This window comes from Mytilus trossulus, unplaced genomic scaffold (genome assembly GCF_036588685.1).
Source record: "Mytilus trossulus isolate FHL-02 unplaced genomic scaffold, PNRI_Mtr1.1.1.hap1 h1tg000024l__unscaffolded, whole genome shotgun sequence".
Taxonomy (NCBI): Eukaryota; Metazoa; Mollusca; class Bivalvia; order Mytilida; family Mytilidae; genus Mytilus; species Mytilus trossulus.
Genome location: NW_026963290.1, coordinates 1160576 through 1173693, shown reverse-complemented (window position 1 = coordinate 1173693; position 13118 = coordinate 1160576). Strand labels below are relative to the sequence as shown.

The 13118-nt window shown below is 32.3% G+C and overlaps 1 protein-coding gene across 2 annotated transcripts in view; it reads right to left on the bottom strand.

Moving 5' to 3' along the window:
• LOC134699062 (TPR repeat-containing protein DDB_G0287407-like) overlaps positions 1-13118 on the bottom strand; it is an 89364-nt gene that overhangs the window by 26278 nt on the left and 49968 nt on the right. The gene's annotated exons all lie outside the window — the stretch shown is intronic.

Below are 13118 nucleotides of genomic sequence, written 5' to 3'. Positions count from 1 at the left end.
ATGATTGTTGCCAAGTTTGGATTAATTTGGCCTAGTAGTTTCATAGGAGAAGTTTTTTGTAAAAGATAATTAAGATTTACGAACAATGGTTAAAAATTGACTATAAAGGGCAATAACTCATAAAGGGGTCAATTGACCATTTTGGTCATGTTGACTTATTTGTAAATCTTACTTTGCTGAACATTATTGCTGTTTACAGTTTATCTCTATCTATAATAATATTCAAGATAATAACCAAAAACAGCAAAATTTCCTTAAAATTACAAATTCAGGGGCAGCAACCCAACAACAGGTTGTCCGATTCGTCTGAAAATTTCAGAGCAGATAGATCTTGACCTCAAAAACAATTATACGCCTGCCAGATTTGCTCTAAATGTTTTGGTTTTTGAGTTATAAGCCAAAAACTGCATTTTACCCCTATGTTCTATTTTTAGCCGTGGCGGCCATCTTGGTTGGTTGACGGGGTCACGGCACACATTTTTTAACTAGATACCCCAATGATGATTGTGGCCAAGTTTGGTTTCATTTGGCCCAGTTGTTCCAGAGGAGAAGATTTTTGTAAAAGCTTACGACGACGGTCGACGACGACGGACGCCGGACGCCAAGTGATGGGAAAAGCTCACTTGGCCATTTGGGCCAGGTGAACTAAAAATAAAATTAATTGTATACATATACATTATGAGTGTCCGAATCGCTTTTCGCACTTTTGCCTTGATCAAAAACGTTAAAACCACAATAAAAATGCCTGACGTTTATGATAAATTCAGATATTGAAAGTAAATAATCCGGGTCAAAATGATAACGTTTTGTATATTGCAGTGCTCAAGTTCAAATGTTATGGCCATAACAGAGTTTTACTACCAATGGGGTCAAAGGTAAAAATCAACCTGACTGATAAATGACACATCTCATCCCATGATGTATCAGCATAACAAGTTTAGTCAGTTTGGTCAACATTAGTTTTATAGTACAAGGAAAACGTGCATGAAACAAAACAGACAAGATTATACTCTTATAAAGGCCAAAAGCTCAAAGAGAGTGACCGGACTTTGAAACATGACATACCCAAACAAATGATACCAGCTTTGGCTAACCTAAGTTTTAAGATAAGAAAGTTATACACGAAGGAAGTAGAAAGGACAGACGTTTTTATGAATTTGTCTTTATTAGGTAGTACCTAATCCAAACAAATGAAGGCCAAGGATTTTGAAAACATGAGAATAGTTATCAAAGGTACCAGAACACATTAGGAGCTGTATGATCAAAAAGGAACATAAAATAATCCTATATCTATAAAATAAAATAATTGCAACGGTCTTGGAAGGTCAACTCCACCTAGGCATTCGGTATCTCTGATTCTGAATGATTTTTTGACGGTTAATATATATATATGTTATTAATCATATTAACCAAGAATATTGAAGGAATCTGACAGTTATTGATTGTTTACATTAGGCCCATCAGTGTCACTTATATCAAAACATTTGAATGACAAAGTCGAATATGAAAAAATAGTCCCGAGAAAACCGAAAGTTCCGAAAGCTGTACTCCAAACGACTAAGCCATGGTAATAGTTAAGCTATATAAGGACATAAAGGACTTCTGATATTGTTTGAAAAATCATCAACAAAGCGTCATATCACAATTTTAAGATAACATACCTTTAGATGAAAAGGTGACGATCCTAGCTCCAGATCCATAATCAGAGAAAGTCACTGAAGCTTCTAACCAATCTTTATTAGTTAATGTACCTAATTCTCCTGTTGTATATTCTTTTATTACCTATAATATTTGCATTGACAACGTTAAATATCATACCCCTTAAACGTACAGGTAATGATAGTAGTGTATTCCCTCTTGTAACAATTAGTCGACGAATTTTTCGAGAAAAAAAAAGAATATCTATATAATGTTAACCATTTCCTCATGCTTATAAAGATAAAGTTTTAAAGAGACCGTTGATAAACAAGGATGCGTTGCAATTTATGCTGCACGTCACTGAGACGCATTTATGCTGATGTAACCGAGTACCAACTATAACACAATTAAAATTATTGTGTGTTTGAAGACGCCATCACAGAAAATTAACCGCTACCTCTTGCTTGGGTAAATTCGCTTTTGGCTTGACGTAACGTACCAATGTAAGAATTGCTAGCGTATAAAAGGAACATTTCACCAATTACATCCTATTTCCCGATCTGTGCGCATGTTATGTAAAATCTGGATTGACAACATTTTAGTTATCTAAAAAAATGAAATGCAGTTATTCAGTATAAATGTTTAACCTGATTCGTTATATACCAGTTTTCTAGTCTTATGTTTCTAACTTTAATAGCAAACATTTCCTGCGCATGAATTGAACGATGAAACATTGCATTATTCATCTAAACTGACCGTTTTCTGTCAAATTTTAAAATGGTGTATTTGTTAAACCTATTCTCTTACCTGACCATCGTCTGACATGAGTTGGGCTGTAAAGCAGTAGAATCCTCCAAAGCAATGCCCTTGTTTATACCACTCAGACACCTGTACACATACATTATGTTAAAACAAATTAAAGTTATAATTATTTTTTGATAACCAACAATATTGTGAATTCATTATTATTCGTTCGATATCAATTTTCTTGGATTTTTTTTATGACCTTTGAACAGCGAATTCCAATGACTTATGAATTACAAATGTTATATAGAAATGTATGCAGACTTTGATAGTAAAATCACAAAAATACTGAACTTCAATTCAGGATGTCAATAATCACATGGCAAAATCAAATAACAAAACGTATCAAAAACTTATGGACAAGAACTGTCATATTCCTGACTTGGTACAGGTATTTTCTAATGTAGAAAATGGTAGATTAAACCTGGTTCTATAGCCCTAACCCTCTCACTTTAATGACAGTCTCATCAAATTTCGTTATATTTACAGAAACCACGAAATCAAATATCAACTAAAATAAAAATTATAACCAATGCACGAACATTAGTATACACGAAAAAAAAAATCAAAAGTAAACAAAAATCAAGTGTTTTTTTCTTCACATTCTTTCATCATAACTGTAAAGCAGTTCCAACAGACTTTACATTTTTCATTTTGTGCATAAAACTGGTCAAAGAAAATTACAAATCAAAAGTTCAATTTCAAATAGAAAGGGGGTATACCATTGACATTGCTATCGGAGAAGGAATGATCCGATAATGGAACAGCAATCAAAACATATCTACCAAACGTAAACACCCTACCTGTATTTCAGGAGCAGTATCTAAGTATTCAGCTGTAAAGTGATCAAGTAGATTAACTTCTTGATATTTGCAAGACCACATGAGCGACGTTTTAAAGCAAGCCTCAGTCCCATATCCAGATGCATCGCATACTCTGATGTCTCCAGATGTGTTCCAGTGTTTCATATCTTTGTTCTATACAAAACAATTATAAGTGATTCGGTAGCTTTATATACATTCAAACATCTCTCGGTGAATTCTGCACCATTTATTTCAGTAGCAAGGCACATTTCGAAAGGAACGGAAAAACAGGGAAGTAGTCCTCCTGTAACCCGGACTCCATTAGAAGTGAGTGGTTTGATTTTATGTAATGAGTTTGTTTTTGGTCACAAAGCTTTTTATTTGGTCCGTGTCTTTAACATCATCGGCTTCAAAATATTAGGCTTTGTGTGTTCCTGATGCATAACATTTTATAAAAGTGTGTTTATATTGTTGTTTTTGGATGTATATGGATCCGTAAATACATAGTTTTTAGGAAATATTAGGTATATATCCTTGCCCAGCAAAATAATTTTACCCACATTTAAATCTGTGCAAAATACTAAAATTAATACTGGTGCTCGAAACTTAACAGTTGATTATGAAGTTGAAGGTAAAATCAAAAGATCAAAGACATCAAACGAATTGATAACAACTGTCATATTGAAGATCAATTATTCTAAAAACCTGAACCGAAGACGATCCGCAACTACGGCTATGTATAAATAAATAAACGGTACCAATTTTATTGCACCAGATGCGCATTTCGACAATACATGTCTCTTCAGTGATGCTCGTGGCCAAAATATTAAAAACCCAAAGCTTATATAAAACATGAGGAGCAATAATCCAAAAGGTCCAAAAAGTATAGCCAAATCCGTGAAAGGAATCAGAGCTTTGCACGAGGGAGATACATTCCTTAATTTATAATAATTTCTAATATTTGTAACAGCAAATTTTAATAACACAAAAATCCGTATTTTCATGCCAGTACCGAAGTACTGGCTACTGGGCTGGTGATACCCTCGGGGACTAATAGTCCACCAGCAGAGGCATCGACCACTTAGTATTTCGAAATGATACAAGATTTAATGCACAGCAAATTTACAGAAAATAAAGGTATGAATCATATTTCTGGTCACCACAAAAATTCACGAGCAGTGGAATCGACCAAATGTTTGTGAAAACTCATCAATTATACTATACCTCGCCACTTGCATTCTTGAGAAGATTTGGAGACCATCCAACAACTGTCATCTCTTTTCTAGTAACAGCAATATTCATTGGAAGTGCTTTATCTGCCAATTTATGTTTTTCTTCCTCTTCTTCTTGAAGCTGACTCTCAGGAATTGCTTTATCTTTATAGGAATTGTCAAGTAATGCAAAAGCACATAAGTAATCTGCAACAAATAAGCATATGGCCGTTTTATTTTGTATTATTCGTTTACGGTTTAAAATGTTTTGCAAGACATTGCAATTATAAATAATCCAAGAGAAGCTTAAAAAGCATGCAAATTGGTTTTTTTTTGTTATAGTTTATAAATGCATGTCATTTATAGTAAGATGCAATGAAGACATGATAAACATTGTGGAAGACATAAGAGCACTATACATTGTTAACGGTTTACCGCAACAATCAACAATCAACATTTAAAACCTCAAATTATAATACATCTTTCCATTACCTGGAAAGGTCAAACGTGTTATGAATTATTGAACTGATTGCGATCATAATTCTGCAATTGAGAATTTTTAAACTAACATCTTCCTCTTGCACGGTATATTTTAATTTTTTAATCCTTTTTAATGGATGGAATAGAGTTCAACAGAACCGAATAATAAAAACGTGAAATATTCGAATTGTTGTTTTAAGTGGACCAGTATTTGTTAACACTTCATGATCATGTGATATAGCCAAACATAAAGGCAACAGTAGTTTACCGCTGTTCGAAATTCATAAATCGATTGATGAAAAAACAGTTCTGGGTAACAAACTAAACCTGACGGATACGCATCAAATATAAGAGAACTACGGCACAACAGAAACACAACATTAAAATGTCACACACACAGAAACCAAATATAATATAACAATGGCCATTTTTCTTACTTGGTACAGGACATTTTAAGAAAAAACAATGGTTTGTTGAACCTGGTTTTGTTGCATGCCAAACCTCCCGCTTTTATGGTAATAAAGACTTTTAAGGTCTTCGTGTAGTATCTTAATTGTCAGTCGTCAGTTACAATAAACTGATTGTGGATATATTTGTCTGTTCGTAGTCTTTAGTATATATTAGCGATGAGGTTGTCATTTTCTCTTCCATGATTTGAATATCTACTCGTATTTTTCTCTTTTCTTTTTATTTTACTTTTAAAGTTAACATGGTTAAGGAGACACCTACCGGCATTTGTATAGACATCTGATCCACTCTGACTATGCATTAGTAGACTGTTGTCTGTTATTTCCACGTTAATGTCGACATAATAAGCTGTAGTACTTTTCAAGTCTCCTGCTTCCATCTTGTCTTTAATTTTCTGTTTATATAAAAACAATAGTATACCCCTGTTTTATAGTAATTGATAGATAAATCGAAAACAAATTTTGGTCACAAATACACACGGAGAGAAACACATAAACTATAATATGAAAATAACAGAACAAAAGAAACTTTGAACTTTTACAAAAACAAACGCCTAAGTACCGAGAAACGGACTACTTGATAACTGCCTTAATCCTGACAAAGTACAGCACAATTTTAAGAAAAAAATGTAGGGTTAAACATAATTTTATGAATAGCTTAACGTCCAACTAATATTACAATCTTAAGGATACTGCTAAAATTACAACATTACGTGACACGAAAACAGTATAACAAATTAAATTATACAATATGTATACTATTTTTTTCTCTACTGTATACTATTTTTGATATAACTTAAGGTTATATATAACATACACTTAAGATTAGTTTAGTATAGTTGCCATATGTCAATGTTTAATTAAATCGAAAAATTCGTGTTTTTAATTTGATACAATAATCTAATTACTCCTAAAGATGTGTAAGCTATATACTATATTATTTTGTTTAGTTTGAGAGAGGGAGGGATATTTAGATAAATTAGCGCTAAACAAAACATGATACATATATCGAAAGAGCTGTCGACACTGCTTTGTGATTGGTGCCTTACTTTGATTTGATATAGGTAAAAATCAAATGTTTACCCCGTAACTGTTTATAGCTTAAAAAAAGAAGAAATATCGTTATTTATCAACATTTTAGTTTTTAATAATAACTGTATGAGCAATATTTCCCATCGCTTTACAACTAAGGAGACGAGATATGTTTGCCAAGGAGACAACTGTCTTCCGCAGAACAATAACATAGAATAGCTATGTGTCATTCTACAGATTGAACAATGAACCTTTACGGAACAGTAGTCTGCAAACAAAGCTTAGGTATAACGAAATGGAATTCAAGAGAAAAAAATGCTCTTAATTCTCTTCCATTGACAGTTAAATGTAACAGTAAATCATTAGACAAATTATACAAATTACTTTAAAGTGTTTAATTACTCAAAACAGTAAATAGTGACACCAAAGAAGACGCAATACATGAGTAAAAATCTAAGAAAATTCACCATAACTGATAAAAACTTGCTCAAAACCCAATTTCAAATTGATTAATTGGTTGGTTGATTGATTGATGTAGATTAAGTTTTACCACGGGGTAAAAGTCAATTTAAAATTTTTATATTGGAATATTGCAAGTAAAACAAACTATCAGAACCAATACAAATATTTAAAAGAAATAAGCAAAGTTTAAAGTAATGTATGGTTATGGAATCCATGACTTAATAATGTACCAGTTATATATATAATATATTCATTTAAATTCCTGACAATGGCAAAGTGACAGAGCATTTGAAATACACATGCCGAACAAAATATTATCACGAACAACAAAAAAGAAAAAAATACTAGTAGAGGATAAACATGTCAGTATATATAAATATAGAAAGATGTGGTGTGAGTGCCAATGAGACAACTCTCCATCCAAAAAGCAATTTATAAAAGTAAACCATTATAGGTCAATGTATTGACTTTAACACGGAGCCTTGGCTCACACCGAACAACAATCTATAAAGGGCCCAAAAATTACTAGCGTAAAACCATTCAAACGGGAAAAACAACGGTCTAATCTATATAAAAAAAAAAAAAGAAACGAGAAACACGTATAAATTACTTACCTGATTGACTTCGTCGTTAACATCTTTCCCATTTATTAGTAAATGAATCGTTGGTTGTGTAAGGTGCAATCTAAGTCTGAATTTCCCATTTGGTAAGTCATTTATCTGAAGTTTTCAGAAAAATAAAATGACAGAATCGATTTGATATATTTAAAGTTCTATATAGATCTCAATAAAACGTAGACTTTTGGTAGGTAGTATGATCTGATCTGACTGTGTAACCGTCATAAAAATAAAAAAAACCTCAGCAGTCTTAGATACTAGATTTGACATTGTGTATGACACACGTATACAGAAGACTACTTGAAGAGGTTCGAGTAAAACATTGTAATTTATGCCAAATTGGATCATAATTATGAACAAAAAAATCTATTCTTTTTCTATCAAATTCATCTTATGAAATTTATTGCAGGGGTTTTCATAAGAAAAAAAGACTTTTAAAATTATATTTAGAATATTTACTTAACAACCATATATAAGATATTTCGCAATTTCTCTTCAATTGCTTCTGAAATCATTTGATTTGTTTCAATACATGATAAAACTTTGAAATTTTTCGAAAAACAAAGGTTTTTCCTATCCCAGGCACAGATTACCTTAGCCGTATTTGGCACAACTTTTTAGAATTTTGGATCCTTAATCCTCTTCAATTTTGTACTTGTTTAGTTTTATAAATATTTTGATAAGAGAGTCTTATGTAGACGAAACGCGCGTCTGGCGTATTCAATTATAATCCTGGTATCTTTGATAACTAATTACACAAACCTTGTAAGACAATCTATTTTCAAATCTATTTTTTTGTAATTATCATACACAGTTTGACTATAAAACAGTATCATCAAGTCACTCATCGATTAGTAAAACATATATTGAAATTAAAATGTGGTAAAATTCCTCTTTTGTATCATACAAATATTGTAAATAAACCTGTGGTCAGGTTCCTCTTTGATTTATGAAACACATATTATAAGTTAACCTGTAAGTTTTATTATATTTACCCTATAAGTAAACCTGTGGTCAAACTCATTATATGTTTCAGCCCTTCTTGCTTTAGTGTAAAGAAAACCGTCATTTGTTTTTAATAGAGAACCAGGCAGGTTTGCCATACGCTTTAACATCCCTGCGGCTTTACATTGGGTACCTTGCAAAATAAAGTAGATCGGATTATGACAATATAGGATATATAAACAACTAATGGTAATTTAGTCTATCAATGTTAATAGCTAGAATAATTACCTTATACTTTTGATAATTGTTTTTATTTTTCTTATCAATGTCTTGATTCGTATCATGCATTGATGCAATTCTCTTCTAAGTGTCTGACTGATCAAAGAAATTATACATTTACTCTTGTTTGTAAATTTTAAAACATTATAACACCTTCTTACATATCATAGGTACTGTGTGTAAAGATGTATATGCTATTGTATATCCTCGAGTCATTTGACAGCATTTTGATGATATTTTTTAATTTATAATCACTTGTTCATAACCAATGACTTACCTATCATTGATGAATATATGTAGTATCAAGCATTTACCCAGATTACAAAAAAATATACATAGGCAACGGCATCCTATTGAACACTTATATATCTTGTTCAGCGATTTTTTTTAGTACAAGGATCCGTGTTGAAGGCCGTACCTTGACTTATAATGGTTTACTTTTATAAATTGTTATTTGGATAGAGAGTTGTCTCATTGGCACTCATACCACATCTTACTATACATATTAGGTAAAATTGACACACATTAGTCATCAATAAGATACATTCTGAAAAGTAAAAGTGGAACATGATTTCTCACCATTTTCAAAAGTCGGGTCGAAATTGGCAAACAATGAAAATTCACTTGAATATACAATGCCATTCATGTCTTGGTAAACTGGGCTTCCGACGTTCACTGCGTAAATAACTCCTGGTTTCTGTCTAATCAACGAACGTGGAGAATTTGTTAATTCTATGTAAACATCCTCGTCACCTGAAACAAAATATCGCAAAATGTGTTGAAATCTCGAAAGATTATGTGTGTCTCCTTTCTTGCCCATATTTTAAAGTAGTTATGTGAAAACTTGCAGCACTTAGATATTTAGGGAACCGTTTTTTACATGTGTAATCCTACAGGTTTGATACGTTTTCAAAAAAGAAAACTATCCAGCAGGTGGATAATAAAAGAACCTCTGATGTAAAACTAAAAGCATTGGGAAAATGAGTCAAAGTTAATCTTTTATAGTTTATAAAAAATTACCATTCCTTAGAGACTTGGATAGAATTAAAAATCTATAACGGAATTGAACCAAAAATGAGTTGATGAACTACGTACCGATACATTCAGTATTATTAAAAGTAAATGTAGATAGACATAACTGTAAATATACATACTTCTGATATGTTTCCTTATAGCAAATACTCGTACAAGATAATGCCCTACGTCTTTCTCATCTTCTTTCCATATATACTTAAATGCATAAGATCCATTTTGCTGTGAAAGTTCATCAATGGGAATAAGTTGAATTATCTTGTGGTCTAACATTATACAAATCTCTGAAGGTTTATTGACATGCCCTTTTATTTCTTCTAAAGTCACTTCTATATCACCCTTTGTTTTTGTTGATTCGCCTGTTGCGAGACAGAAATCTTGTTTGCATGATGTCTTTAATTCTTCCTTAGATGCCATTATATTGGATAAAACCCCATATCTACAAGGTCCTGCAGGTCCAGAAGCCAACAAACGAGCACCAACAACTTCAAAATTCCATAAGTCCGATTTTTTGTAATTGGTACCATGACAACCAGATATCTCATTTGTCGTAACAAGAATTCCCTCTTTTATCACTAAATGATAAACACTGGAAACCGTAGAGTCTTCCGTTCCGCTACTGTTTGAGCATAGGATCATCATGGCAGCATGCTCTCTGACGTTTCCCATTAGTTGTATTGCTTCGTTTCCATCCAAGCACTGCGTCTGACTGACAAAAGTGTGTGACGTTACCGTTGATGTTTCTATCATATTATCTCTATTATGCCATAATCCAAATCGACTTCCGGCTGGTCCACTGACACAAAGAATGCCATCGTCATTAACAGAAAACTCGTATTTATCCTCCCCAGAAATGGCTTTAGCGCTGAATTTGTTCCCTTCTGTCTCAGAGAGAATCAAATACAACGTATTTATAGAATCGTCTCCTTTCCCGCCACTACAAAGTATCAATGTTATCCCACCTCCTCGTTCATTTCTCCCTCCATTTACATTCAAAGGAAACTCTACGGAAGACTTATTACCCTGCATTTCTACAAACACCCCATTCCTTAGATTGCCATAGTTACTGTCGTTTGTTAACATCATGATGTGATTTTTGTCATGGTAGCAATCAGCAACAAGCATGCCTTCTTCATCTACTTTGTAATTATTCCTTTGGTCGTTATAATATACGTCAGGAAGTGGGATTATTTTTGAAAGCAACTTAAATTGTACATGATTACCATCATATCCTGATCGTACCAAAAACAATTCCGTATTGTAATAGATAGACGTTGTCGAGACGAAGTACAGAGCAGTACGTCCTCCGTGATATGCATTTACATTGTAATCAAGTTTTCCAAAATTATGGATCGGGTGCTCTGACGTGGTAGAACAAAATATAGTTTTTATGAAATCTGAAAAAAGAAAAAAATAATTGTTCTACAACTATATGCAGTTACTAAATTGTCCTTGTTTTAGAACTATTAGAATTTTCTTTGATCTACTATTTTATTACAAATAGATTTCAGGTAAAGCGTTTAGAATAAAAAAAATCAAATGGCGATCACGCCAGTCTAAAATATTCAAATTGGAGAGTTAGTCATATGATACTTCAAGTTTTTTTAAAAGTGAGTATGTTTAATATAATTAATGGCTAAGTTGTCTTAAAAAACAAGTGTACATGGACTTTGACTGATCAATACTTCAGACATTTACTGAAATTAAACTATTGCCTTCCCGTACTATAATTTCCTAATAGTTTTCGTATGCAGTGAACTAAAGCACGATACCCCCTCACGTTGTTATTACTTTGGCAATCGCACAGCGCGTACAAGCGCAAAGGGAATACCGTGATGAAATTAGTCTTCATAAGCGATAGAAGTACACACTTTATTTATGCAATCATCTTTGTATGATTAAAGATTCTGTTAAGTTCATGTTTCAATTCACTATGATATTATGATTTATTAATGAATTATGTGTGTTACGGTTAAATAAAAGTTTCTTTGTCAAAGACTCATATAGTAATTTGGTACATTCCAACAATAAAATTAAGCGCAAATGACATATGTCAAAATAGCAATCGGCGCGAAGAAACTGCTGCAATGAAACTTGAACTTAACCTTAATTTCATGGAAAGTACCATGTAGCTGTTTAAAGTTTCTCTCATCTTTTACTGTTTTCAAAATTAAAATTAAAAACAAAGATTGTTGATCATTTAATACCAGCAGCGCCAATGAAAAGTTTTCTGACAGTAAATGTACAATGGATAGATCTCATCATTCTGAATATAGTTTCTACCATGTCAGATTTCTTTATCTATAAGTCAATAAAAAAACTTACATTTTACCTTTTTTTTCAACAATGTAAGACATGTTGGTTGGCAGGCTCGCTCATCTGACACAGTTTTAATTCTACGAAAAAGTTTGGTCCAGTAGTTTAAGAGAACCGTTTTGTAAAGGTTAACGACGACTACGGACGACTGACGACGGAGATCAAGTGAAAATAACAGAAAATGAACTGATATCAAATTTAACTTTTCTATAACTGTACCTGAGTCATTTACCGTCATTGGTTTCACTTCTTTTATCTTCTCCACGGTTTTTAAAGCGTCCATATTTACATTTTCAGTTTTAACCTCTGAATTATTTGAGAGATTATTTTCCATCTTGCAGGAAGATACGGTTACATCGGAGTTGGTTGCCATTATATTAGATGTTGTCCCTATTCCACTCTCATCGATACGTACAACCCTTTTCTGTTTTACTCTTAACGATGCATTGCTTATCTCTCGTCTATATCCCTTTAAAACTGTTGGTGTAGCCTAAATAATTTACAAAATTAAATATTTTTGATGTTTTATTACAGGCTGAAATCAATATAAGAAACATTCTCAATGAAAAAAATACAAATTATTATTTTAACAGTTGAAAAAAGCATACTACAACACTTTTTCGCAAAGCTTTTGAATACATATATAAATGTATAAAAAAGAATGTATTTAATTGAAGTTTTACAACAAATATTTTTTTCAAATTATAGGCTTTTAAGATTATACTTTTAAAAAAAAATAGTGCCACATTTGAAAGTCAAGCATCACTCTTAAGTGCCTGACAAAAAACCTGGAGTATTGAGATGATAAGATAAGCTTTTATCCAAAATAATTTTAAAACAGAAGCTTTATTTTGCAAGAAACTCAAGTGTGATACTGGAAATGCAAGCGTGGTGGATGAAATAAAAGAATAAATATATTTTAGTTAACCATGAAAATACATCAAATAACCAGCTTAAAAAAAACCAAACCACTTACCAACGATATGGAAAGCAAATGATTTCACTAATGCAAGACAATATTAGTTAAAATAA